Source organism: Melopsittacus undulatus, chromosome 3 (assembly GCF_012275295.1).
Source record: "Melopsittacus undulatus isolate bMelUnd1 chromosome 3, bMelUnd1.mat.Z, whole genome shotgun sequence".
Lineage (NCBI taxonomy): Eukaryota > Metazoa > Chordata > Aves > Psittaciformes > Psittaculidae > Melopsittacus > Melopsittacus undulatus.
The window spans coordinates 40,301,421-40,328,841 of record NC_047529.1 but is presented as its reverse complement, the minus strand read 5'-3'; the positions used below and the strand labels follow the sequence as shown (position 1 = coordinate 40,328,841).

Below are 27,421 nucleotides of genomic sequence, written 5' to 3'. Positions count from 1 at the left end.
CAGATAAAAGCAAGGCAACCTTATGAAAACAAGCATAATTTGCCTACCAAAAAGGTGAAAGTCAGTGTGTACTTCAGAGTAATGAGTCTGGTTTTCCTCTTTTATTCCTTGATAACTCTGGCATTCTAATGACTGTCCTGTTATCTACCATTATGGAATACTGTTTCATTTAAAGCTTGGGTTTTGAATAATTCATGACTATTGGATTTGTTTCCTGATTTTCTGCTTTCCAACTGCTGGCCTCAGCCTTTTTAAAAAATGCTTTTGTTCTGAAATGGGTCACTTGCTATCCTGTCCAGAGGAGACATGGAAGCCATGTGTATGTGCAAACCAAGGATAAGCAGCTCTATGGAAGCACAATTTTCATGATTTTCTACAGCCACCAACTGATTTTCAAGGATCACCTCCTCCAAGCCCAAGAAAGGTCTATTCCAGTGAGCAGGAAATCAAGTGGCAGGAAGCCTGCATGGATGAACAGAATATTGCTGAGAAAATTTAAACATTAAAAGGAAGTATGTGAGAGGTAAAAGCATGGCTGGGTGACCTGGGAGGAATATAGAGAAAATATCCAAATATACAGATACGGGGAAAGCCAAAGTCCATCTGGATATTAAGCTGGCAGGAGACATGCAATGAAAACCCGCATGCTTCTACAAATGTCATCAGCAAAAGAAAGAGTTGGGAGCTTGCTGCTGAAAGGGGCAGGTGTTCTGGTGACAAAGCATCCAGAAAAGACTGAGAAATTCTGGGTTTTTTTGGCTCAGTCTTTGTTTATAAGTCTGACCTTCAGGAATCTTATTCCTCTCAGGCATGTAGGAGAATGTCTGGAACAAGGAAGATTTACACTTGGTGGAGAAGGATCAGATTAGGGACCAGTCAAACCAACTGGATATGTATGACTCCTTGGGATCAGATAGGAGTCATATGAGTGCTGAGGAAGCTATCTGATGTCATAGCAAGGCTAATCCTGATAATCTCTGAAAGACCAAGGGAGAGGTTCCTGAGGACCTGAGGACTAGAAGACTACTTTCAGGAAGGGCAAGAAGGAAGATCTGACAAACTACAGGATGGTTAACCTCACTTTGATCTGTTGGAAGCTGAAGAAGCAAATTGTTCTGAAAACCGTTTCCAAACACAATAAGAACGAAGAAGTGGTTGGGAGTGGTCACAATGGATTTGTGAAGGGGAAATTGTGTTTAACCAACTCTATAGCCTTCCACAATGAGATGACTGCCTTGACAGATGAGGGGAGAGCACTGGATGTTATTTACTCAACTTTAGTAAGTCTTCAGCACTGCCTCCCATTAAATTATTGGTGACAAACTGATTAAGGACTGGCTAGGTTAATACACAGTGAGGTGAACTGAAAACTGGCTGAAGGGCAGGCTTAAAAAGAGCAACAGAAATTCCAGCTGGAGGCAGATCTGACTGGGTAGAAAGCAGTTTTGCACAACAAGATTTACTAGTTCTGGTGGACTAGTTGACCCTGAGTCAGCAAAGTGCCCTAGTGACAAAGCAAGCCAACAGCATCCTGCGTTAGTGGGTCAAGGGAGGCTCCTCTATTCTCACCTGGTTTGCTGGTTTTCATATGTCCATGCACATATTCTTCAGTCAGTTCACAAGGTGTTCATGTTCAGTAAGTTTCACATTGCTAGGAAGATCTAGATGCCATTTCTTGCATCCAATTTCTGCAGCTCTGATTTCAGACTGCTCACTTGACAGAATAGCGCTTTTTTTATAAGAGGCTGATCATTCCTCTTAGGTGTCAAGGCTGCCAACAAAAACTATTATAACAAATTACTTCTCAGGATTTGGAGTTCTCTCTTGCATAGGTTACTAGGTAGTGGTCTTCAGAGGAGCAATTCCTACGTCCCAAAGTCCTGAAGCTTCAGTTTGTCTACAGTGTGTGCAATGTTCCCTTGCCTGGAGAGTTAAACACATATATGAGAAGATACTGCTCTGTCACTATATACCATGTAATCAACCAAATGCTTTTGCTTTGCTAAGAGTGACAGACCTAAAAGATTCACTTCTTGATAAGTCATCTACCTCACTTCAGCAATTTCTTGATAGAAGATGTAAACAAGGTGTCGTGTCAAGCTGGGATGTAAATTTGCCTGTGCTAGTAGCCATTTTTCAGGAGTACTGGCAGGCATCTTACACAGACTCTGCCTGACAGAAGTCAGAAACCCCTTTGGGGAATGCTTCACTTTGCTGTATCCTGATTCCATTTTCCACAGGCTTGAGCAAATAAGAATAACTTACATACCACCTGATCAGCTTTAACTGGTCTGGCTCCAGAACCTCTGAATGCTTGCAAAGTTTGTTTATCAATCTGCTGTCTTATGACCTAAGGCCGCTGCTTCAGTAGGCAAAGCATCTCCTGAATAATGAGAGATTATGTACTATAGACTCTTCCTGTACTTCTTTCCAGGCAGGGCCTGCACACGTCAGGGATCTATTTAGTAAATGTGCATACTGCAACAACCTCTATTCAGTAAGTGGACCAATTCTGAGTGTGTTAGTCTTGTTGTACTTCAGTGCTTTGGTTACAAACAGTATTTGGTACCTATTTAGCTCAAAGACACAAGCTTATCCCCACACTTTGTTGCTTTATCCCAGCAATTATTTGATTAATTATCTGGTCATCAACCTATCACATTATCTCAATGTGAAGCAAGAGAATTGAAAAGACAGAGATGAACATTTTGTGTATTGTTTATGAGGAAAAATTTCCAAGCTTCAGACCCAGTGTTCAAGTGGTGTGTGTGGACTATACAACTGTGTTATCTTCAGATAATGAGTTTATATTCAGGAGACTGAAACCAGTAAGAGCTATAAATAATCTATAGTGTCACAAAATATTACCATCTACACCATTAATTGTCCATTTGTGTATTCATTACTGTAAAACAGCTGTATTAAAAAAATATTGGGCAAAACAGACAACATTTTGACAATTCATATGAAAGTATTATTTACTTGTTTAAAATTTTGCCAGTTCTTTCAATTACAGTATTTAGTGGCATGAAAAAAGATTTTTCAGTGTGTGTTATTCTTCAGGTGCTTGGCAACTAATTAAAGCTTTTGCATCTGAAAAGGTACAAATACCTCAGCTGTGCTTCATAATGAACACCGGAGCTTGTCATCACATACTGCTGGGCATAGACAGGTGTGTTTCATAAGAAACATTTTTTACGGTCATTCTTAAAAGAAAGTTGTTTTTCCTCATTGAGTAAAAAAATGCTACTGTAGTGTTCATTTTATTAATTACAATAATTATGCAGAATAAATTTACTTGACAGGAAAAAAAAGTTTTCTTTATATTTTTAGTAGTGAGAGACAGGGATTAGTGTCCCTAGTTCTCAGATACAAAATTTTAGGATGCAGCAGAGGCCAGTTGCTCCTCTTGGTCTGGCCATTGGCTGCATCAGGTGCTCCCCAGGGGCCAGGCAGGGCAGGGCCTGGCAGCCAAGGTCCATCCCTGTGTCCCTCACATGAGCAGGGCAGCTGGAGGGCTCTGGGGCAGCCAGGCTTGGCCATCAGGCACATCTCTGGGCATAATGATGGGGATGGGCAGAGGCGAGGCTGGGACATTGATGGGGGATCAAGAGAGTGAGGGGAGTCCAGTGAGGGGAACCAGAATCAGGCACAGTCCCAAGGTGGCCGGGCAGGGCCTTGGGGATAGGGATGGGCTGCGTAATCACCACTTTCCCATGATGCTACTCAGTGTATCATGTATTGTGGAACTAGAAATCTGTAGTTGTCTTAATTCTTTTTAAGCTAAGACACATTCTGTTTCTGTTAAAAAAAAAAAAAGAATGTTACATAGGTTCCATTTTTATTTTGACTAAAATATCTCTGTACAGGTGTCATGGTTTAACTGCAGCTGGCAACTAAGCACCAGATATCCGCTTCCTGTCCCTGCTAAGGTTGAGATGGGGAGAGAACTGGAAGAGTAAAAGTGAGAAAACTGGTGGGTTCAGTTAAAGGCAGTTTAGTAGGTGAAGCAGAAGCCATACACACAAGCAAAGCAGAACAAGTAATGCATTCACCACTTCCCACTAGCGGGCAGGTGTTCAGCCATCTCCAGGAAAGCAGGGCTCCATGATGCACAAGTTACTTGGGAAGACAAATGACATCACACCAAAAGTCCCCTCTTTCTTCTTCCTCTGGCTATTTGTTGCTACACATGACATAGTATGGGATGTCCCTGTGGCCAGTTCGGTCAGCTGTCCTGGTTGTGCCCCTTCCTTACTCCTTGTGCACCCCCAGCTTACTCACTGGTGGTCTGAGAGGCAGAAAAGGTCTTGACTCTGCCATCACTGCACAGCAATAACTGAAACATCTCTGTGTTATCAACACTGATTCCAGCCCAAATCCAAAACATAGCCCCATCCTAGCTACTGTCAAGAAGATTAACTCTAACCTAGCCAAAAATAGCACAATAGCACAAAAGCTATTCTGTTTCAAGATTATTTAAATATATGCTGTATCAGATGAGTGGTTCAGTACATATGTAAATTTCTAATTCTTTACATAGCCATTATTTTATTAGTTTTAAAAACAAAGTACTCTCCTGCATAAATGCTTTATTGCTTTTAGAAACACTTTTGCAAGTTTACTAGCTCTTTTACTGCACTTTATATCCATACTAATGTAAAATTCCAGAGACTGGTTAATTTCAGAGGAAAATAAATGGCAACCATTCAATAAATTTATGGTTTGAATGTCATATAGTTCTATGATTAATTTAGGAAATTCAAACCTCATTGGGTTTTAAAGTGTATGTTTGAAAAGGGCATGGAAAGATTAACCTAAGAAACTCTTAACATTCTGAGTGGCCCCTGTTCATATGAGCCAAACCAAGCATAGTTTAAGAAGACACATCTGTATGTGAGAAATAAACTCATAAAATTACTTCATCAATGATTTGACAATTACGACAGCCACTACAGTAGTAGAAGTTGATGAATACATTTGTTTTAAATTGTATAGACTCAACAAAATGTAAACATAGACAAGCCTAGCTTTTAGTGTGGAGAGTACAATCTCAAAGTTAATTGCTCCCACAATCATGTTTCCAGTGTCTCAAACTGTTCTTACAGTGATTATTCTTCCTGTTGTTGTTCCCATAGATTGGTGCAGCAGATGGGTCCATTAATGTTAATCAATTAACCAAGACTGAAAAATCAAACTCAAATAGCAATAAATTTCAATAGAGAGACATTTATCTTCAGATTTCAACCGCCATGAATCCTGTAATCACCACAAATACACAAGGAATGTAATTTTTCAATTTCCATCTCCTGATAATGTAAGAAATAATACCTTTGTGGATATGTAGGTCTCATTTGGATTATACTTTTTCAGCTATAAATAGGAAAAGCCATATTTTAAATCATATTTCAGAAACTGCATGCTGCAGCATCATGCAATTCTTGTTAAGTTTTAAAGATCTGATTACCAAATAATCTGATAAGGTTTTGAACACCTTTTTTTTTAATATAAAATGAGGTCTAGATTAGCTTTCTTGTAAGTTAAAGGAAATTTTGTAGTTGAACTTGGTTGTGGTAGAGCTCCAAGTGTTGCAGTTACTGAGGAAACCAAGGGGAGTGACTTAAGAAATGCTGTGATCTCCTTTTAGTATAAATCCTCAATGTTAATTAAAATAAACAGAAAAGGCAGTATGATTTTCTTAAGGAAGAAAAAAAGAAGAACTCCAAACTTGATTTGGAGACACTAAGATGTTAAAATATTTTTATACCTTTTTTCCATTTCAAATGGTAGCCAAAGTGAATCTTTCCCAGATTATGTGCCAGGAATAATTAAAATAATTAAAAATTATTTTAGAATTGCTCATGTGTTTCCTATCACTGCTTTAGATGTAGGTGTTTCTAGGTAACAAAGGAGCAAGCTTGTCAGAAATAGCAGGGTTGATCATGTATCGCAGATCTTGTTATAGGTCTGTTTTATAGACTAAGAGACTCAGTCAACATTATCTAGAACATCCGTTTGTTGGGATTTTTACAAATCTGAATCCTGGTTAACTTCAATAAGATCCATATTAAATCCAGACTAAATATTTTAAGTTCCATTGTATTCAACTCTTGCAGAAAGACAAACCAAACAAACGGATTAAATTTCATTTTAGTTGTTTTGCAAAGGAATAAGATTTCCAGAAGGGAGCTGTGTATTCCTATACCTTTTCAGAATATGTGCTATATGAATTTACATAGGAATTGTATATAATATGATTTGTGTGAAGTTGTTAATCTGCTTTCTTTTAAAAGGCTGTTCTTTAGGCAATACTATGCTGCCAATGCTAAAGATGTTTACATGTTGTACAACTCCTCAAACTGCTGGTATTATTATTTTGATTAATGTTTACATACACAATTACTTAGGAAGGCTAATTAGGGGGCTTGATTTTTTTTTGATCCTGTAATTTTAATGAGATTAGTGTAGCTGGAGTTTGGTACTTATAAAAGAGATTCTCACTTTGAAATCCATTGTTTTTTCCAATGATAACTTCACATTGAGCTTGGGTGAAAAGAAGAGTTAATTTAAATTTCTTTTCAGGTGGTTTCTTTTTCTGGAAGAAAGATTTCAGGTTTCATCATTTCATCATTTCATCATTTCATATTTCATTATTTCAGGTTCTACATGATCTTAGGAAAAAATAATGCCATAATGCCTAAGAAAAATCTTTTATGTCACTTTTGAAGATTATGAAAGATAATGCTGTTAAGCTTCTCAGAATGACCAAAATCCTGTTGGACATCTGGAGTTGAGACTGACTGGTCTGTAATTCCCTGTGTCATCGCAGGGAACTGGGATAAACCCCCAAGAAATGTCTTGGGTTATGCTATGATAACACATGAGGAAGTAGCAAAATACTATTTTATATAATTCTAATTTATATAATTCTAAAAACTATTGGACATACAAGTACTTTCCTGTTGTTAGTTTTAATGAAGCATTTAAAATATGCAACTTCTTTATTAATTTTTTTAAATATTTTATACTCCTTAGAATATGAATCAGAATATACATTATTTTTGAAATAACAAGTTCTGGCAATTGAAAAATAATCCAAGCCAACAAGTTAGAAAATCAGTGTTTAAAGAGTAAACCTTTCTCTGTTTTTAACGCAGGTAGTATAGTGGTAGTTCTATTAAAAATGTTTGCGGAAAAATCAATTTCTTATGTTCTCAGATCTGCAGATTTAGTATTCAATTAATGTGAAAAGTATTGTGCTGAATACAGAGCACGAATGAAAATCAAGCATCCAAATATAAACATCACTTCAAATTCCTGTTTAGATAATATGAAAGCTGTGTGCAAAATCTGTTAAACATTATATTTATACATAATCTCAATTTGTTTTTACTGAAGGAAGCTGCCATGGCTAAAATTTTTCTGTGGGTATTGAAATCCCAATAAATGTCATTTTAATACCAGTCGTCTTTACAATGCTGTGACTCAATTCCCAGAAATACTGTCTAATGTTGCTTTTGAGAATTACAGCACAACCAAATCAACATTTCTGATAGCTTTGATTCCAGAAGGAGTATCTTATTTGGAGTAGCTTTAAAACACATATCAGCAAAATTAACTGAGTCTTTTTCCAAGGCCAGTGAGATGTTTAAGTATATACAGAAATAGAAATACTCAAAACACTGTTTATACATATATGTCTAACTGCAGAAGTAGTGCACAGTGTCTTAATAAGAACTGCACTCTGCTATAAATCCTGAAAAATAGTTTAGCTGGTACTGTTTGTTATAATGATGTTTGTTATAATTTGATGTTTGTTATAAGTTGTATCATGTAGTTCGTGTACAAAAAAATGAAAAATATGCCATATTCTTTGTACTCATGGTTTTCAAAAATTCCACAGAGATAATCCTTTTAGTGAAATATGCAAGTTTTCCATAAGGACCCATTATATGCTCTAGCTGTTTAGTGTAAGTTATCACAAAATGAAATATTATGAAATATCAGTCCTGACTACTGCAGTTAAGTGGGTAAGAACATCATTATTCTGAATCCCTGTTCTGAATTCCCTTATCATTGAAAGAAGAGTGAAGTTTATCTGAGGTCGCGTAACAGAACAAAGAATTTTAGAGAAAATTCCTTCACCTTTGTTATCTTCTTGAATGTGGCAAGTCTGGATATGAGTTATCATCTTGATACAGAAGATTACCATGTCACCAAATCTGGTTTTGCTACTTTATTTCTTTCTCAGTAACAGCACTTATTTAAGTTTGCTTTATAGAAACATAGGAAATGGGATTTTTTTTTTTACCAGTAAGCTTTCAGTTTTGGATTTAGTAAAGCCAATCAGCTTTGTGATCAAATGCCAAACCCAGCTAAAAGATAAGCTTTTAGGGAGCAGAAAGACAGAAATAAAGGAGATATCCTGTGGGTGTTCAGCCAGCTATTAAAAGGCAAAGTTAACCTCACTAGTACCTCACTTACTTCTCTCTGCCAGTTGTCACAAGCTAGTACATGGTGCTTGTACAGTCTTCCCCACATCTGGCTCCAGTCATTTCAGATTAAATATTAGCCTTGCATGTTGTAAAGAGGGAAATGTGGGTTTTTTTGTTTTGGGGTTGTTTTTGGTTTGGTTTTTTTTTGGGGGGGTGGTTGTTTTGGGGTTGGTTTGTTTGTTTTTGTGGGTTTATTTTTTATTTTTTTTTACTAAGGATGACCTATTGTTGTTTTGCATTACTTCTAAGCAGTGCATAGAAGATAAATTTATTAAAAATCGAAGATTTAAATATTATTAGGTGTCCTGATAATCAGTGATTTAAGTAGAAAATTAGTGCATCCCTCTTAGAGAAAAAAAAAAAAAGACAATTTTTGGGAAAAAACATGTATGAAACAATTAATCTTCATAGAATCACAGAATCATAGAATGGTTTGAGTTGGAAGGGACCTTAAAGATTATCTAGTTCTAGCCCCCTGCCACAGGCAGGGCCACCTTCCACTAGACCAGGTTGCTCAAAGCCCCATGCAGCCTGGCCTTGTTGACCCCAATATCTGTTGGTCATCAAGACTGATTATCTGAAATCTGTAATATCTTAGGACATATGAAGATAAAAGGACCCTAGAACCACAGAAATCTGTTTGTCCTTCACCAAGACCTTTCTTGGGTTACCTCAAATCATAGTAGAAGTGGTCAGTGCACGTTCTAATATGGGTCCATTGGTACCTTGCATAGTCTGTGGAGCCATCTAATATCTCTGTGGAACAATAAAAATCATTTCACAGCAGCACTTAGAAAGCCCATGTCACTATTTTCAGTAATAGTTGTCTATTGTCTATCTCATTTCTCTATTATTCAGTATCAATATTGTTTAATTACCTATCTAAGGTACTGTATCACTACATAAAAATGTCCTACATAGCTTTAAAAAGCTTAATCTTTCCTTTAGGGACAGTCCACATTTTTTAATAGGTGTGTTTGTATTATTACCAGCTTTATTAGTCACACCCAGTTAAACTATGCTCTTTGTGTGCTTGTAAGGGTAAAGCTGGTATTGATTCTTCTCTGCTTCAAAATCGGCTAGTGCTTAGGAGTTATGAGTTAGAGGATCAGGGGAGTCAAACCATGATTTGTATTACTCCACAAGGCATGAGAGTTCCATATGGGGTGCTGTGTTCTCTTGTATTCAGGTCACCTTCTCAATATGCCCATCAATTTAGCCTCATTGTGTGCTTTGGAAAATTCATCTGGCTTGGAAGTCAGTATGTGCATTAGATTTCTTCAGACATTGCCTCAGTAAGGAGTTTTACAGGCAGATAAGAAAACATTACACTGTTCTGAAGAGAAGCTACGTAGAAGACTGATCATGCTGCTTCTTATCATCTTCTAATGTGGTTGTGACATTGAAGTAAGGCATATGAAATACACTTATGAATTTTTAGACATTTCTCATACTCATTTCTGTGACTGGATACACATGTATATGTCTATGCACTCGAATACTTTAATTATATGGTGGCTATAGTTGTGCTGTGTGTATTATTCCTTTGTTCATAATTGTCTTCTCTTTATTATACTATGGAGTTTTATGACATAATGTTGGTGAGTGTACTAAGAGCAATTGGTTTTATTTTGTTTCTCTCCTCCCCTCACCCCTTCCCCAGTTGTAAAGATTAGGTCAATGAGAAAATAGGTAAAATCCCCAACAGACTGGTGAAGGAGTATGTTTGTAGTGAACTGTATTAATGACATATGACTGGTTTGTTCAAGTTACATTAATAAATAGCCTGTAAATAGCCATTTTTTTCTTCTTTCTTGATGTCAGTCTTAGCCCTGCTACTTTTCAAAGCTTTAATTTAGTGTATTTTCTTCAGAATTATTTAGACTGGGGATCTGGAAAAGCCAAAGAAAAGTCACAGAGAAATACACAGAAATATGCTAGAAGATGGTATGGCATCAATAACTTACATTCAACCTAAAAAAAAAATCTTAACAACAAGGGGTATTGAGTTATAAACAGCATTTTGAACACAAATCTTCAAGTAAAACATGAAGACTGCTACTATCTGAAGGCTGAAGAATATCCAGGATATTTTGTTGTTGTAGAAGGATATAATATTATAGCGTATCACCATTATATTTCAGTTGCCAGACTCACCCAATTATTCTTCTATTTTTCTATTCTGTAAATCATTTTCAGAAACAATGCAGTATATTTCTAGTCTGGAAATCAAGCATGGTAGTTCATTAACACAGATTTAAACTCTTTCCTTGATATCTTCAGGGATTAATTATGGACTTCACACCTTATCAAAATATTCAGAGATGTATTTAAATCCCCAAATTCAAGCTAAGCTTATTTTCACCATGTTATCATTCTATGTAATCCAGATTTTATTCTTGGTATTCATTAATATTCATGATATTCTTACATGGATCAGAGTCACTACCTGGGTAAATACACTAGTGTAAGAAAAAGAATAAACCACTTAGAAAAATCTAGGGTAAATTGGACTGAAAACCATTTGGATGTAAGAACCATTAACAAATAAATGGTGTATTGTAAAGGTGGACAGCTTTTTAACCTTTTTTTTTAGCTTTCCCCCAAGCACATTTAATGAAGAAGGTAATTTGAAAGCTTGCCAAAGGGTTGGAATCTCCCCTTCTGTTTCCCAGGACACACAGTCCATTAGGTGCTTTTACTCCAAATTATGATGCACTTATAGCTGATAATCATGTCTGATAGAACCCTCTTCTTTTATCCAAAAGAGAGCATCTTAAAAGAATCTTCCTTATGACTAATACCAAATCTGTCAATTAGACAGAAGGTCTAAATGCCACACCCCAGCCTTAAGTCTCTAGGGAAACCGTTACAGTCCTATTCCTTTTCCTATTGCTTTCTCTCGGTTTCTGATTCTTATAGCCTTGCCTTCCCCAGGGTGAAATTTGCCTACTTAAGTTTCATTTAAACCCTGGAAGCAGAGTTGAAATGTGACACAGGCTTTGCACTGCCCCTGGAAAACAGTTCCTTGATTTCTCACTGTTGCGGGGATGATGGACAAAGAATGCAGTGTATAAATGTGCATCTGTTTACACAGTAAGCTAAATGTAGCCACTCACATTTTAAAAGCTGATGCAGTCCTTGTGTATCCTTGCTAGTCCCCCTGCTTTGAAAAACAGTGAGGTAGACAAACCATGTTTGTTTTGTTCTTGGTAGATACCTATTTAATTGTTAGGTATTGAAATTCCTTGAGTGGACAAACATAAGGTGTTTTTAGCATTAAAATCTAGCTTTAGTATGTATGCCTAAACTGCAATGAAAAAGACAAATCATTCAGGAGTTTATATTGTTTGCTTTACAAGTGTTGAGACTCAGCAGCCAGATCTATAACATGATAGCTATGCCAGCTCAAGATTCAAGGCTAAATTATAAAATCAGTTTCCAGCTTCAGCAAGTGCTCTCTGGGTCCTGCTGTTTCACTTAATAGCAAGGACAAGTGGATTCCATCTGTAGGATAGAATGTTTTGCATATGAGCTGCTGCAAGGCAAGAGTCAATGCTCAAATGAAGCAGGACTCAATATCAAGACACTCTTTGTATTTATTGACAGTTGCTTGTTTGTTTTCAAGCAGGTCTTTAAAGCTCAAAGATGATTTAGGGGCATATGTGGGGTTATACTTAGTTTAAAAATGAGAGGCTTGTCTTCTAGTTTGATGGTAAAATGCTGTGATTTAATATGAACAAGGTGGCATTTGTGGTTATGAACTAATCTTGCTAGGTGCAGAACAGGTTCAAAATGGTAATTGAAATTTTGGTTTTTTTTTTCCTGCCTAGAGCTAATGCAGTTAAAACTTCAACTTTGATCCATTTTTAGTGGATAAATATTTGTGTAGTAGTAAAAACAGTTGTACACTGTTACATAAGTGTAACAATAAACAATATTAATAAATTCATATATGTGAACATATAATGATTTTTTTAATCAGTATGGTTTTGCCTATATTTTGGGGTGGGATTTTTTTAGTATGAATTGTTTAAAATTATAGTAATTTTCTTTAGGCTAGCCTTAATATTATGCACTTTTAGTAACTTCAATACATGTGTATTTCTCAAGTCTTTGATACAGATTGCTTGTGTATTCTATCATCAATTTACACTAAGAAGCTAGGTACATGTACAATTAACTTTCCATAGACTAGAACACTGCAACCTTAGCCACAAATCCAAAAGAATTCCCAGAGCATCCTGAGTCCACCCAGTACAGAATACCCCAATTTACAAAAATAAAATTGTAGACAAAATGAAAAAAGTTGGATTTATGTTAAATTTGATCTTTTTGCTTTGTAGACATTTGATTATACACTGTCCAAGTGCAAAATAGTCCTTTTCTAAAACAAAACCAAACAAAAAAAAAGAAAGAAAACAAAAGCAAAAAGAAAAACAAAAATGCAAACAAACAAAACTGAGGTAAAGAAAAATACCTGATTTGTACAACTACAATTTAAAAAAAAAAGAAACCCAGAGATCATAATGTAAGTAAACAGGTACTTCAAAATCTCATTTTCTTTGCCAGGAAAACTCTGGGATCCTTGGCTAGGAAAAATTCTTGTTATCCATATTTTGTTCTGCTGCATTTGAGTGAAATTCTTCAGTGTGTCCAGGCTGGTTTTAATCCTCCACCAAGTTCTGAAATAGAAGAGCTGTGGGTTACTGCCACCTACAGCTGGAATGCTACCAACTCCCATATAAAGAAATGGACCTTGCACTAAGGGCCTCTCTGAACAAAATGCAGTAGATCTTAGAGATGAGGTAAAGGAGGACTTTGCAGAGCTGTTAGCAATTGGGGTTTGCCAGAGTTTTTTTATAACATTTAAATAAAATTAGGGCTACAGAGAAAGTGAATCCCCCAGTAGCATGTTCAAGCAATTTCCTTCTCATTCCAGTACCTTCTTACTGGCAGTACCTTGGCAGGAATGTTGCAGAACTTAAATTTCATAGAAGAAAAAAATATCAATACACAAACTCTAACCCTCAGCTTTCTAACATTTGAAACACTCTGAGATTTATCAGAAAGGAAAAGGAAAGCTTATACTCTGGTGGGACCTATGTAGTGATTGTGGTTTTGTGTACTGCAAAACAGTTTTTTTCTCCTATAAACTCAGTCCCTCCTCCCCACTGCATTAAGACTTCAGGAGAACAGGAATAATAATGTGCAGCAGTGGTGTGCCGTTTTCTGCAATTGCTCCCACCTTTTTTGGTCTGTGCTTTATTGCAGTATCTTTTTCCATACAGAAAATTCAGGGTTGCTTGCTTCTAATAATTATTCTGGGTACTTATCCTAGTAAATAATGGCATGAAAAATTCTGTATGCATGGGAAGGAAGGGGAATTGTTGTTGTTTGTTTCCATTCAAGTGTATCCTCTTTTTTCACTCCTACTGTGGTATCTGAGGTTTTCCTCCTATGCTCTTCTTGATTTCATTTCACTTTTTATGCTACATTAAAGAAGAGTGCTCTATGTGGGCTGATCAAGCTTCTTCACTCCCAAAAGCATTTCTTATGTAAGTAGTTCCAGTGAGCTTTAGCTAATTATGTATTTTAGTAGAAATGCTGTGTTCATGAAGGTATCCTTGCACAGTGAAATGTGTAAGCACTTAGGCAGCAGCCTGCATGGCACTGCTAACTTGCTATCATTTGCAGAGCATATTTTTTTTCATTCTGCATCTTCAACACAGGAATTACATTTAACACGTGACTTTGTTTTGGTTAGTTTTTTATTTTTGAATGTGGAATGAGTATAATAAAAAAACCCACAGGAATTCATTGTGCTATGAAAAACCCCCAGGAATACATTATTGTACTAAAGAAATAAAAACAACTTAATCCAGCCTGTAACCAGCATTTCTTCAGAGCACTTACCTTTCTTCAAACGGAAATTATGTACTGACATATGAGTCACAGAGGCAGAAGTACATATTCTTTCAGGAGGCATCTCCAATTATCTTTCTTGACAGCAGACGTGAGGGGCATATTCTTCTTTGCCAAAATATTGCAATCATTAAAAAATATTATTTGTACAATTCAGAGTTTACATGTAAAGGAACACCATCCTCTGATGCGGGGTTTGGAGCTAACATTAACAGCAGAAGAAGAAAGAAAATGGAACTTGATTCTTGTTTACATCTGAGATTGCATCAATTTAGGGTGCTGAGATCCCTCTGCTTTATGCGGAGTTACTCTGATTTGTACCAGTGAAGTGAAAATCTAATCAAGACCACAGCTGGATACATTCAACAGCTTTATGTTCATCTAGGATAAATCTGGATTGTATTGATCTGCATTACAAAACTGAACAGAAAACAACAGGAGGGAAACCTGAGAAACAGTGTCTCATTTAGAACCTAATAAAAGTTCTTAAGGTGCTTGTTCCATTGCCATACTCAGCTGGATCTTCCTTAGAAATCAATGAAGGACCTGCAGTCAGAAGCACACAAAAATGTCTTGAACTTCTTAAGTGGTTTATATGGATAGAAGATAAAGACTGGAGGCAGGGATGATACCACCAATAGTACTGCAGTCCTGTTGATTAAGAAGTTGTCCAACTTTACCTTTATTATTCTTTATAGAGAAATGTAGCCAGCTAGAAGGAAAGAGATGGTGTGGTATAACAAGTGATGGAAAACAGAACAATAAGCGCTGTTTGAGTCATTTCAGACTGCTGAATGAATGGCTCTGTAAGAGAGAAATTGCTGTGGTGTCACTGTTTTGCTGCTGCCAGCGTGTGTCACTATGGATGTCAGTGTAGAGTGAAACTCGGGAAGAGTGAAATCCACTAGCTTCTCACTTCTTGGACAAAGAAAAGGGCAAAACCTGTTCTACTTCTAGCAGTAGCAGTCATGGATAAGTGTATGTGTTGCTGAGAAGTCTGAGAATTCATCCTTTGAAAGAAAAAAAGTAATTTCATCTTGAGATGACATTGCAACACTTTCCATAGTGACTCAGTGATCCACACAGGCCTCATGAAAAATGACAGGGATGGACTTTAAGTTCTGAACTAATATCAAGTCAATTGTCACATTTGTCTTTAAATATGTTAGGTTTTAGAATGCATTTAATATTGCTGAAATACAATGACCTGTTCCTTAGAGCCCACTGCTAGCTGAATGCACATTAGCTCATGATTAAGCGATACGTTTTTGTACTCCAGCTTAAAAATGGCTGCTGGATAAGTGCAGTGCAAACAGAGAGGGCAATTGCCAATAAACACATTCAGATCTCTCTATCTTGGAATGAATTATGCACAGAAGTATAAACTTGGCCTGTTTTCCTACCACAGATTTAATAATTTAATAATGATGATTAAATCAATATTGTGTCCCAGAACCACATCAATATGAACAAGAATCCAGCATCTCAAGGGTATGTTGGAGACAGGAGGCCTACTTGACTCAATTATTTATAATACTAATATACAAGTAACCATTACTATTGCATGAACATTTTTCCCCCTCTTTATCATTCTGCTTTCTGGAAGGAGTTAATTATTACAAAGGTGCCAGATAGTAGATCTCTAGCACAGAAAGATGATATTCCTGAAGTGTTACGACACTTTTCCTAGAACAATTTTCCAATTAATATATTGAACTGTAGGAAGTTAGTTTGCTTCCCATTCTGCTTGCTTGAGTAAAGAAACATATATGAAAAATGAACTGGTTTGGTTTTGCTTAATTTTACTCAAAGAAGGACACGCAAAGGGTTTTTTCATTCCTCTGCGAACATATTACCCTTTACTGTGAGCAGTCACCATAGCTACCGGTAAACAGCACTACAATCGCTTTATTCTTTCTGTTTTGACTATAATTCCTTTTCAAGAGAGAAGGAAAGGGGGTTGATTTTTTTCAGAGAATGGAATTCTTGAGTAATAATCAATTAATTCTGTCTGAAAAGTGGGAGTCTAATTCAGGGGTCTTCTTTATTCTACAGAGAACATGACTGAAGCTTTGCATCTACTTTTAGTTAACAGAATGCTTCACAGATTTTGTCCCATTAAGTGCTTTCATCTGCGTTTGATACAGCTGGAAACAGATCTGCCACTGTGCAATGTGGATAATTATTTGGATGTCCACACTTGCATTTTTTTCTCTACATCTATTCTCTCAGTTTAGACAAACTTTAGGTTGTCTCAGTAATTCAGATTATTTCCTCTCAAGCACTTCCTAGCTCCAAGAGGTGTTTAAAATTAGCTGGTACTTTCATTTTAACTTTCCTAAAATATGTAAGCACAACAGTCTGTGCATGTTCAGAATTACATAGTATAAGAAGGTAGAGGCAGGCTGGACTGGCTAGTTCTTTTCCTATCTTAACATTTTTACAGACATTTGTTACAGGGAAAAGCTTCTTAATTTATGTAGTTTAAATCACAAACAAAAGAATTTCTTGATTTATTAATTATATATAATTATTTATTTATTAATGATGTGACAATAAGTAAACAAAGTAGTCAGGATGGGTATCAGCAATGTCCCAGATAAACTTCAGCATTAGACACTGCAGACTGTTAATAAACATCTACAAATTTCTAAGCAATTTTCTGTAACTAATCTATGCATATGGGGTGTGGACACCCAGCCCCTTGGAGGCAGTGTGGATTTTGTGAATACTGAAAAGTCTGGCAGATCCTCCTGTGGAGATGTGGGTGCTGTAGCTTTGTGTCCATCCATGCTGCTGCTGGCAACCTAGTGAGGCACCAGCACAGCAGACCCCACACATCCCCACCCTACCTGAACCCTAAGGGTGGGTTCTGTGGTGACCCTCCCACACTGTGGGTCTTTAGCTGGGTGCAGGTTGCTAGTGTCCCCCACAGGCTGATGATGGGCCTCACTCAGGCAGGCCTGGGGATACCACCAGGTGATGTCCAACCAGAGTCACTGCTGCTGACCCTATCTCTCCCAGCATCTTTTACTGATTTCTGTTTCTACACTGCATTTCAAGTTGACTCCTTGAATTCTAAAGTCTCTTTGTAATTCCCTTGTTACTGCTTTGTCTGGGTGATGGTATCATGGAGTTCCTACTGAACAATTTGAGTCTGGGACAAACATTCGTGTGTTTTTGGGTGTCCCATTGCATACACTGTAACGCACTGACCTCATTAAGTTATCAGCTGTTGTTTTCAAGGACATTTTGCTGAAGGTGAGGCAGGTAAAAAAGGTATGCACACCCCCACCCAACATTATTGTACAGTTCAGCAAGTTACCTTCAAGTAAATAATCTACTGAGGTCCAGATATTTTATGTTTATTTTACATTACGGGTGCATCACTCTTTCCTTTTTTCCTGAGAAAAAATTAAAATTAAACGGGATAGACAATAGACTAGACTAGACTAGAGTAGGATAGAATAGAATAGACTAGTTTGTGTATGGACCAATAGCAATTGTCTGATTTAACTGCCTGACCAATTCAAGGTTGACCAAATTAAAGAATGTTACAGACATTGTCTAATGTCTTAACCACTGACAGGCTTGGGACATAGACTACCTTTCTAGGAAGATTTTTCTAATTCTGACCACCTTCATGGTAAAGAAATGCTTCCTAATGTCCAGTCTATACCTCCCGTATGGAAGCTTTGAATCATTCCCTCATGTTCTGGATGCTAGGGAGAAGAGCTTAGCACCTCCCTCTCCACTTTCCCTCCTCAAGGATCTGTAGGAAGCAATAAAGTCCCCCCTCGACCTCCTTTTCTCCAGGAAGAAAAGCCCAGATTTCTCAGCCATTCTTCATAGAATGTTCATTCCAGCCCTTTCACCAGGTCTGTTGCCCTCCTCTGGAGGGATTCAAGGACCTTCATGTACTTCTCAAATTATGGGGCCCAGCACTGCACACAGTACTCATGGTGAGTCCACAGTAATGCTGAATACAATCGGATGATTACCTCTTTTGACCGACTGTTTGTGCTGTGTTTGATGTACTGAGGATGTGGTTTGCCCTCTTGGCTGCCAGAGCACACTGCTGACTCACACTGAGCCTGCTGCCAACAAGCACCCTGGTCCCTTTCTGCAGAGCTGTTCCAATCACTCCTGTCCTAACTCATACTTGTGCTCAGCATTATCCATCTCAGGTGCAGGATTCAGCATTTTGACTTGTTAAATTCCATCACAGTAATAGTAGCTCAGTGCTTCAATCTGTCTAGATCCCTCTGCAAGGCCTCTTGTCCTTTGAGAGAGTCAATTGCACCTCCCAGTTTGATATCATTGGCAAACCTCTAAAGGTACATTTACCATTTTTCTATTATTTCTATTACATCAGATTTCATGGTCTGCGGCTCACTGGGTTATGGGTTTTTTTTTCTCTGTAATGCTTAAATTCTTTAAATTTTAATACTAAGATATCTAGGGGCCATTATTTTCCCCACTGCTCATACCCACTCTCCTAACTTGCAATACAATCATTTAATCATTTTGCTAACTAAACTGATTATTGTTCCTGTTAATAATTATATCTTTTTGTTTCTGTTTGACCTCTTATGACTGGGATTAGTTTATGACTGGAGTACCTTTGCTTTCCTGCTTTTCTTTATATGTAAATATAGTATAAACAGTTCAGTTTGGAGTTTTGTTTAGTTTAGAATTTGCCATACGCAGTACAAATCCATTGTTCCAGATACTCAGATGGAATTGTAGAATCATAGAATGGTTTGGGTTGGAACGGACCTTTAAAGATCATCCATTTCCAACCCCGTGCCATGGGCAGGGGCACCTTCCACTAGACCAGGTTACTCAAAGCCCTGTCCAACCTGGCCTTGAACAGTTCCAGGGATGGGGCATACACAACTTCTCTGGGCAACCTGTGCCAGTGTCTCACCACCCTCACAGTAAAGAACTTTTTCCTAATATCTAATCTGAGTCTACACTCTTTCAGCATGGAGCTATTCCTCCTTTTCCTGACACTAGATGCCCCTATAAGAAGCCCCTCTCCAGATTTCTTATAGGCCCCCTTAAGGTATTAAACTCACCTGAGAAAATTATTTATGCAGGTATTCCCAATAACCACATATTGCCAAACCTGCACTAGAACTAAATAATTCTAGTAACTGCATCACACATTTAACTTCCTTCTCTTGAAGCTGGAAGGCTTCCATTGCATTTCATTGCTATTCTCTGCAGTTAGATTTGAAAGGACTGTTTTGTCTATTATGATACTTAGAGCCGAATTCACTGTTGATAGTACTGTTGGAGAGGCACCTGCTCACATCAGCAATGAATAGGCTCAGTCTTCCTAAATGGCTGTGGAAACAATCAGTACCAATGCAGAATGATTCGATTTCCTGTAATGCCAAGGAGAGGAAGCTTCTGGTAAACATTCTCTTGCATTCCAGTTGGATCAAGGCCACCTTTTTCTGTGAAATCTTCAAGGGCAGTGTCCTGGGTTCAGCAGTAGGAGACATTTTCCTCCTTCTTAGTAGCTGGTGCAGTGCTGTGCTTTTGACTTTCAGCATGGGAACAGTTCTGATAACACCAATGCTTTTAGTTGCTGCTCAGTAATGTTTAGTCTGACCAACAACCTTCTGAGTCTCATGTTCTGCCAGGGAGCAGGGGAAGCTGGGAGGAAGCAGGGACAGGACACCTGATCCAAGCTAGCCAAAGAGGTATTCCATACCACAGCACGTCTTGCCCAGTACATAAACTGGGGGAAGTTACCTGGAAGGGCTAGTTCACTGCTCAGGTCATGCTGGATATCGATCGGCAGGTGGTGAGTGGTTGTATTCTCTTCCCTTGTTATTTCCGTTATCATTATTATTATTGGTGGTAGTGTTATACCTTAGTTACTGGACTGTTCTTATCTCTACCTGTGGGAGTTATAGTCTTTCGATTCTCCTCCCCATCCATCCTGGAGCAGGGGGGAAGAAAGCGAGGGAGTGAGAGAGAGAGACTGCGTGGTACTGAGTTTGTTACTGTTACTGAAACCCTTGGTTTTAATGGTCTGGAACACCACATTGTTAAAATATACACATTTATTTCTCAGCAAGAATTTACTGCTGTTAACCAAAATGTGAAAGCTGGGAAAAATTTCAGGTGTTCTTCTACAACTTTGTAATTCTGACAGAGACATAAAAGAGCTCATGTAATATGTTAGGGCAGCCCTGTGGAGAAGGACTTGGGGGTGTTGGTCAATGAGAAAATGAACATGAGCCGGCTTCAGTGAGTGCTCGCAGCCCAGAAAGCCAACTGTATCCTGGGCTGCATCAAAAGGAGTGTGACCAGCAGGGCGAATGAGGTGATCCTGCCCCTCTACTCTGCTCATGTGAAATCTCACTTGGAGTATCGTGTGCAGTTCTGGTGTCCTCAACATAAAAAGGACATGGTACTGTTAGAACAAGTCCAGAGGAGGGCCACGAGGATGATCAGGGGACTGGAGCACCTCCTGTATGAAGACAGGCTGAGAAAGTTGGGGCTGTTCATCCTGGGGAAGAGAAGGCTGCGTGGAGACCTCATAGCAGTCTTCCAGTATCTGAAGGGGTCCTATAAGGTTGCTGGGGACGAACAATTCATTAGGGACTGTAGTGATAGGACAAGGGGTAATGTGTTCAAACTTAAACAGCAGAGGTTTAAATTGGATATAAGGAAGAAATTCTTTACTGCAAGGGTGATGAGGCACTGGATGGTGAGGCACTGGAATGGGTTGCCCAGGGAGGTTGTGAATGCTCCATCCCTGGCAGTGTTCAAGACCAGGTTGGACAGAGTCTTGGGTGACATGGTTTAGTGTGAGGTGTCCCTGCCCATGTCAGGGAGGTTGGAACTAGATGACCTTAAGGTTCTTTCCAACCCTAAGTTTCTTTCCAACCTAACTATTCTATGATTCTATGATTGTATGATATTATATAACATAAATCATAATTTATCCATATGCAAGTTATAACAATACTGAATTAATGTAATGATATCTTGACGCTATCAAGATGTCAATTTTTTGTTCTGTAACTGTACCTCCATCTGATTTGCCAAATTTAACAGAATTATGTAGCAGCTAATTTATTAAATCACACAAACACACTTTCTCAGGTGTTTTACTTTCTCACTAGGATATGTATTTTAAACTTTTGCAATTTTTTTTAAGTATCTGATTTTAAAAAATCATCAAAAAAGAAACCTTAAAATTTTAAATTTTAATGTTAATACGGAACTAGCTAGCATTACTAGCCTATGCATGATGTCAAACCCTAAATTTCAGAATACTGTTACTTTTCAACCTTCAGGTGAGGCACTAGAATAAGATTTACCATACCAATGTAGGCTCCCAGAGAGTAAGATGTCTGATGGTTAAATTGTGATTGTGCTTCCTCCTCAGTCAGCACAGACATGCAGGCACTTTTAGCAGAACACACAACCTTTCTTAGACATATGTCTTAGTACTCGATAAATCCTTCTCTGGAAGTAATTTTCTGCCTATTTGACTGTCAAGGGTATGAGGATAATTAGCTTGGTCTTGCTATCTAACTTTCAGACCACTCAAGTTAAAAGAGAGAATTCTCACCCTTTTTAAAAATGTAGTGAATCAATGTTTTAGTAGTTAATATGCACCATACAAAATATTGGAAGGAAGGCATCTTGATAACATTTAATTCAGTTTTGAAATTATATCTTGCTGATGGCCGTGTTATTGAAAAGCAATAACAAAAAAGAATTGCACTTTACAATCAATAGAGAAACTGCAAGAATTGATTATAGCGCATTAAAATGAGTGTGTATGGTGTTCAGTTTGATACACAAGTCTGATCATCTGAGACCATTGTTTAAAAATAACTTTGAAGGACATCTGCAAAAGAGAATTTGGGAGCATCACATGTAGCATAACAGTGCAGTAAGTTATATCACTAAGGACGAGAGGAAATACTCTGAGATATCAAATAATGTATATACAGCAGCAGAAAGAATGCAGAAGGTGATAATTTAACATCTGTAACCCAAATGTTATGCAAATATACTTACATGAACATTGTTTGACTATTCAGGATAGTCTGTCATTTTTGTTTTTCAAATAGATAAACCCACAGAGTCCAACAAGAAAGATGTCACACAAACTCCCTTGTCCAGTGTAAATTTCGAAATCCAGATGAACTCATTCAGAGCTCTGACAGATAATGTTGGCAGTGCCTGTTCAAAGTGTCTGCTCTACTTCTGTGCCAGATGAAGGAATGAATGCCTATATCTCATCACCCAGTTTGGCATTTTAGTATAAGCCAATATCATGTTTTATCCCAGACAGGAACTAAGCACCACACAGCAGTTTACTCACTCACCCCTGTGGTGGGGTGGGAGAAAGAATCAGAAGGCTCAAACTCATGGGCTGAGACAAAGACAGCTTGATGGGACAGAAAAGGAAGAAAATAATAGTGGTGATAATAATGGTAAAAGAATTAAAATATATGAAAAAAGTGATGCACAATGCAATTGCTCAACATCTGCTGACTGATGCCCAGCCAGCTCCCAGGCAGCGGCCCCCAACCAGCTTTCACCCCCATTTAAATCATATTGTATGTGATGTTTCTTTGGTCAGTTTAGGTGAGCTGTCATGCCTGTGTCCCCTCCTAACTTCCTGTGGCCCTCACTGGCAGGGTGTGAAGAGCTGAAAAGTCCTGGACTTAGTATAAACACTCTTTAGCCTCAACTAAAAACATCAGTGGGTTTTCAACATTATTCTCATACTAAATTCAAACCTCAATACTATCCCAGCTGTTAGAAAGTTAGCTCTATCCCAGCCAAAACCAGGATATTGTTATAAATATCTCTGTATTAAAGGAAACAGGGAACCTGCAAATAGATCAAAAGACCGGAGGCAAGCAATACAGATGAAAACATGTGTAAAGCAGATAACTTGCTATTGATAATACTTTTATATTTTTAACTCTTCCTAGTTTCCATTCTATCACAGTACTACAATGAACTAATTTCAGTAGCTCACACTTTGCATCCAAATATACTTTTCTGCACACCCATCTACATCAGGGATTGCTTTGCCTAGTAGGAAAGGAGGAAGAGGGAAAAGTGACCAGAAGACTTTTTTAAAAGATCACAAGAGTAAATTATTTCATTTAAATTGCTTTAGTATATACTCTAACAGACTCTAATCTGTTGAGTTATTCAGGGTCAGACATGACAACTTTGTTGCAAACTTGTATTATTTGGCAAATTCAGCACGCATAACACAACTGTGTCAAAACATGGTTTTTTTGGCCATCAGCTGAAATCCCAAATAACCTATAGACTCTAAATTTAAACTACAGAACATGATGAGTATTGTGGTAGAAAGTAACAGAACTGTAAGTAAGAAATTTCATTCTAAGTGTCTTACTGATCTTAAATATCATCTTTAATATTAAAAAACATCAATTTGAAATTTGCATTGTACTAAATATCCAAAGAGGAATTTGACATGTAATACTTATTCTTTTATTGCAGTCAAACATATTTTTTGTCAAAATATTCCTACCCTTAATACCATGGTTATCCTTTTTTTATACACCTTTCCTATAATATGGTAACTGTCCTCATCTGAACAGAATCAGCTTTCTTACAGTGTTTAAAGTTAAGACTTTTTATATTTAAGAAATCTAGTTGAAAAATATACTTAAAGGATCCTTTTTTGTTACCACTTAAGTGCAGCCTTCTTAAGAAAGGAAAACAATATTGGCTTAATGAGAACTGAACATCCAGATAGGAAATAATTTATTTGGGTGTGGGAGGAGAATTGCAAGACTCCACCTTGTTTTCCAACCAGCAGGTTACTCCTTCATAAATCTGCCATACGTTAATTTTGAAGTGTCAGCCAACCTTTAATAACTGAAAACAAGACTCATGCCTAAGGTCTCATCTGAAAGAGAATTGTTGTGTTCTTTAGCATCAGACTAAGACGTTTAACCAGAATTGATTTTTTAAACATGAGTCCCTTGCTGAATCAACAACTATGATTCTTTGCCACCTGGGTTTTCTGCGGAGGTTTCCTATCTGATCACTGAACCAGTATCACACATCTTAACAGTTCTGACAGTTTCACTGCAGAATACAATAGGCCAAGAGAGTATATGCACCTCTCACACTATTCTATGCCTTTTCTTTCTGAAAGACAATTATTTATTTGTTCTGCTGCTTCCCCTTAGCATCAGGTGGACCTTGTGAGGTGCTGATGCAGTATTACAAACCACAGGGTCTGTTCAGGTAAACACATTTATATATGCAGCTTTAAAATCCTGTGTCAAATTTTTGCCCATATTTAAGAAGTTTTCTCAGAAGTATACAAATCTGCGTTGGATAAAATTTATTTTTCTCATATATAAAATAAATTGAAAGGAAGCTGTTAGGTATGATTTTGTAATCATCCTTGAGGCAGAAACCATTTAGAGCAACACTGGCAGCATGCAAGTTTCATACAAACTCAAGCAAGCATTAAGAACATTTATGATTGTTGCAGCAGAAGTCCAATTTACATTGAGCTAAAGTGAATTCATGACTTGGAATTACCAAGTGTGCAAATAAGTTGAGCAGGTCAGAACAGGATCAGTGTCATACTTTTGGGTATGTCAGGTATGGCCAAAAAAACCATAATGTGTACTAATGTATTATTTAAAGGATTTTAATGAGAACTGAATCAGATGAAGTGAACTGTTTCTAATCTGATTTTCACTGTATTACTGTAAGCCCTACACTGTGATAATAAAGCCCATGAAATATAAAGAAAATAAATAAGCAGTGATCATCAGAGTGTAAAAAACTTCAGTCTGCTGGGCTTAAACTCAAGCACTAACTTTCTTTTATTAGTTGATTTTCAGCTTGCCAGAAAACTTATACTTTCAAGAGAAATTAACCACTGATGAAGAAAAGGCCACTTTTCTTTGCTAAGGACTGTCAAGAATTACTAATCCTAGTTAGGATTTCTCATGTGGAATATGCATTATTAATTTTTCTCCTCACTGTGAAATGCTCCCTCAAAACTGGTGCTTATCATGTGTAATTAACAATGCAAGGTAAAGTGCCACAAGTCTTGGCTGTGTAAGTACTGATGTGAAATTGTTTTCACAGGATCTAGGTCTTTTGAGAAGAATAAAAAGGCGGTAATATACAACCCTCTCCAGACCATTTCAGATTCTATTCCTGCTTCTTTCCTACAACACACTTGTCTGGGACTCTGGAAGACATAAATAAATAACATTGAATATGTTTGTAGTAGCCAGTTGATTCAGAAAACTGCATCAATATTTCCCTAAAAATCCTTCTTTTCTATGGTCTATTAGTACTTCCACAGTCATTTCCAGCAAGTTGTTATGAAGCAAAATAGTCTCAAGAATGAAATTAGAGAATGCAGGGATTGAAAACCTGGCACTTATGCAATAAAACAGTTAGGTTTGCAACCTTAAGATAATTAAGCTTATTTCAGCCAAGATAAAGAAATACTTTACCTGATGTAGTGACTTCACAGACTGACCACAGCTTAGATTTTGCTTGAACTGGCCACTGATCTTGACAAGTGAGAAATACATATTGGTGGCTTTCCTTGCAATATTTCATTTAACAACACCAATATTTTAAACTTTTCTTATTAAAGTTGGTAAAAACAAGGTAAGAGTGAATGGTATGAGTATTTCCCACTCATAATGCCTTGTCTACTCTGAAGAACTGTATTCACACTGTGTAAATGATGAAGGAAACAAAATCTCTCAGTTTCCAGAGGATTTCAATCTGTATTTTGCACTAATTAATCATAATTTGTCTCTAACCTTTGCTTCTTATCTATTATGCTGGTTTGTCATATTTCAGCATCTTCTCCCATCACCCTCAGAGAGGCTGATTCAGACATTTATATGTAACCACTACACTCTTTCAAATGCTGCAGCTTGTAATGCTCAGTTCCAATTATTTTTATGCAAATGGATACGACAACAACCCATGTCTATCTTACCTCTCACTAATTAGATTCTAAGTTCTCTAAGGCATTTTTAGCTCTTTTAACTCTGTACCATACTTGAAAAAATATTATTTCTGTAACATTGCTCTTCTTCCAATATTGCAGCCCAGTCCTAATAGTTTCCAAATAATTCCTCCTTGACGTGTCTCTGCTATATGATATGTCTTTCCCTCTGGGCTTTTTTAAGGAGAAATATTCTCCACAAGGAGCTCAGGAAGACATTTACTGCATTGCTGCAACTGCCAAGAAATTACTATTCCTACCATATTGCTGCTTTTACAAGACAGGGTATAGCACTTCTTTCTATAAACTCAGACATGCCAGTTAAAACTTGAATGCTCAACTTCCTTTTTATTTTATTAATTTTCTCTTTGGGTCACAAGCTTAAGTTTGACCTTGTTCTACATATTTATGGACACATTCCAGGTACGTGCCATGAATCTGTGATGTCTATGTTAAGAAAAAAATCTTACTTGTGTTTCACAACAGTGGCAGCAGTTATTTAACCTTTTATCTGTTGTATCCACAGCTCCCAAAAATACTAAATGAGATTTAAGAATAGTGTTTCCAGGCTCTACATTTCCATTTCCATTTAGATGTGCAACAGTTAAGAATCCAGATTCAGAAAATTATTTTCTGAAATATGTCAAAGTATCTGTGTGTCTTGGAGAGGCACTGCACGTGTGTATTTGGACAAAAGCCTGGAAACAACTCAGAAATCCTGTGTGGTAGTTACCTTGTGTTTTGATGATCAAGAAAGGAAACAAAGCACTAAAGGAATGTCAGCATGTACTAATGAAAATGAAAATAGTTTTTAAGAAAAGAATTACCCAGACTTTAATTTACTTCATAAACTACATCTATTCCATTGAGGTTTGTTGAATGTCCAAGAGAGAAAGGAGCTCTGTAATCTTCCCTAAATACTTAATCTGTGACACATTTGCTTTTATTAGTGTACCATTGAATAATAAAATGC

General features: G+C 37.3%; 1 protein-coding gene across 1 annotated transcript in view; it reads left to right on the top strand.

Annotated features, from left to right (window-relative positions):
- Positions 1–27,421, top strand: part of EYS (eyes shut homolog) — a 776,683-nt gene that overhangs the window by 676,208 nt on the left and 73,054 nt on the right. The window lies entirely within an intron of this gene.